Raw genomic sequence first — 2647 nt, forward strand, 5'->3', positions numbered from 1 at the left:
CCCCTTATAGTTTTAAGAATAACACTCCACTCCATTCTTCACTAATTAGTACTCCCTCCGTTCCAAAATATAGGTTGTTTTATGTTGTGCACATTGTTTAAGAGCTCATTAATTGATAATTTATTTGATTAAAATACCCCTATTTAAAGTTGTGTCATATTAAGGAGAGAGAAATGTTATTATTGGTTAAGTGGATAGTGAGAGTTGTGATAGGTGAAAATTGAAGGTGGTAATTAAGAGATATAATATTAAATGAGGATATATAAGAAAGAAAGAGAGAAAAAGTGCATTGGTTTTGCAAAACAACTTATATTTTAGAATATAATACAAATTCTAAAACAACTTACATTTTGGAACGGAGGGAGTAACTATTAGTGACAATTTTTTTTAACTAAATTTTGCCTCTATATAAAATGGGGTGGAGTGTCATTCTTGAAAACCTTGAGGAGGGTGAGTGTATTTTACTCAAAAATATAAGATAAGAACGAATTAAATCAATGATAACTAAAGAATTCAATAGTTTTGTCTTTAAATTTAATTAACGGTGTGTTGGTCGCAAAGATAAAAAGTACTTGTTTGAACCCTTAGTATGAAAGCTTGATTTTTATGACGTGCACATGTAAAAAGACATTTAGCCTTAACCTCAAATCAGTTTTGCAAAAGCATTTTAATAAAAAATAGTTTTTTATAATTCCTCCTCACCATAAATAACAAACATTGAAGGCCACTTTCTTTTCATTGACACATATTGGAGAAATGAATTTCAAGGCTTTCCTCATTCTAGTTATGTTCTTGGCTTCTAGTCTTCTGATCTCGGCTAGGGTTGCACCAGAAGACATAAAGGACAAGTTTAAAAAAAATGGTAATTCTGTAAACACATGTTTTTCATCTATGTTATTGTTATTACTTGTGAGTTGCAAGTCGTGATAGTTTATTAAAATATTTATTGCACAATTTTTATGTTCGAGAAGTTTATTTCGTTTTTCATGTGAATTATTTGGAGAGTTTGGACTGGATTGGTGAAGCTTTAATATGTTTCAAAGAATAACAATAACGAGAAATCGGTGAGAAACTCATAGGTCAAAGTTTCAAATTTTCTAAGTTCAGTTAAATTTTTAGTTGTTAGACAATCATTTTTAGGGAGACTTTCTAACACTATGATTTAAAAGAAGGCCCCTACTGATCTCTTCACATGCTAATAACGCCGTATTCAATAGTTTGAAAGTGTTTACTCTCTTGTTAAATAATTATTATAAAAGAAAATTAAAATGAACATTATTTAAGCTATTATATGTGATTAATATTTTATGGATTTAGTTTATGACTAATGTTTGGTATGACCACTTTTTGTGCACACCTGCATGCCAAGTGCAGCCTGTATAGGATCCTTTAATTTCATTTTATCTTATTCAAAAAAAATTGATTTGTTAATTTAAAAAGTGAAGCAACTGATCGTGCGCCTGAAACTTGTGTTTTGAGCAATGTTTCAAGCATTCAATTATATCTTGAGATAATTCTCAGGTATTTTTTATTTTTAATTTATGTATAATGTTATAAAATAGTAAATCGTGGTTGAATGCATGTTTTTTTCAAGTAGTGAATGCGCCGATGGATGAAAGCAAATTTTATGGACACGACGACGATCCTAATGTCGACTATGGCCCAAGGTGTTCAGATTATGAATGCTGTTATGGTTGCTGTGCGTTGGTCGCTCGAACCTGTAAAAGGTGTTGCAGTAGTTAGGGTGTTAAATTTGAAATCTCAAACACCGAATTTGGCACCCCATTTTAATGTAGTAATTTTCTTAAATACCCGTTCATTTTTACTTTTCCGGTGTTAAAACCCGGATGATATCTTCAATATACCGAGTTATAAAACTCAGAATGTATTTTATTTTAGTATCTAAGATTTAAAACTCGGAATATACCGATTTTAAATCAGGTTTGTATAATTTGTTGATGCTTTAAAATTTTGAAATTGTTAACTGATGCTGGTTGGGGAATAAAATAGCATCCATGCACATAAAGCTTCAAGAGGCATTCTTACTTTCTTTTTCCAGTTCAATCACAAGCACATATATATAAACAAACAACGTGAGGAAAGCGGTGTTTATGATTAGTACACACTCCCTAAGCTTTATGTGAAGATTCAGTATTGTGTTTTCTGGGCTATCCACTCTCATGTTGTGAGGGTTCATTCTCGCACAGACGCGCAGGAGGAAGCGTAACCCATGACCACAGTGTTTGATCAGGTGTAGGGATGATCCGCCAATGCCCAATCAACGTCTTCCTGGAGTGAGAGCTCCTCCTCGTGCCTATCGAAAATGCCTAATAAGAAAAGAAAGGAAGAATGACTTGAAGCATTATGTGAATGTTATTTATTCTCACACCGGTTAAAATTTTTACAATATTAAAGAATCAACCGTAATACATCAGAGTTTTAAGACTCGGTATATTCTGAGTTTTAGATTTTGGATACTAAAAAAATATATATTCCGAGTTATAAATCTCCGAAGGTTAAAAAATGAAATTTTGAGTTTGAACAACCCGGTATGTTAAAAAAACACATACATTTCCGAGTTTAAAAATCTCGAAATATTAAAAACCTAGGCAAGAACTTGTGCATGTTATTCCTATGACTAAAACTC

The 2647-nt window shown here is 31.9% G+C and overlaps 1 long non-coding RNA gene across 1 annotated transcript; it reads left to right on the forward strand.

Moving 5' to 3' along the window:
• Window positions 1–719: 719 nt before the first annotated feature.
• On the forward strand, window positions 720–2033 carry LOC130735181 (uncharacterized). The gene is made up of 2 exons (XR_009018329.1): window positions 720–862; window positions 1598–2033. It is a non-coding gene; the product is annotated as an uncharacterized LOC130735181 (long non-coding RNA).
• The last annotated feature ends 614 nt before the right edge of the window (window positions 2034–2647 follow it).

Source organism: Lotus japonicus, chromosome 2 (genome assembly GCF_012489685.1).
Source record: "Lotus japonicus ecotype B-129 chromosome 2, LjGifu_v1.2".
Classification (NCBI taxonomy): Eukaryota; Viridiplantae; Streptophyta; class Magnoliopsida; order Fabales; family Fabaceae; genus Lotus; species Lotus japonicus.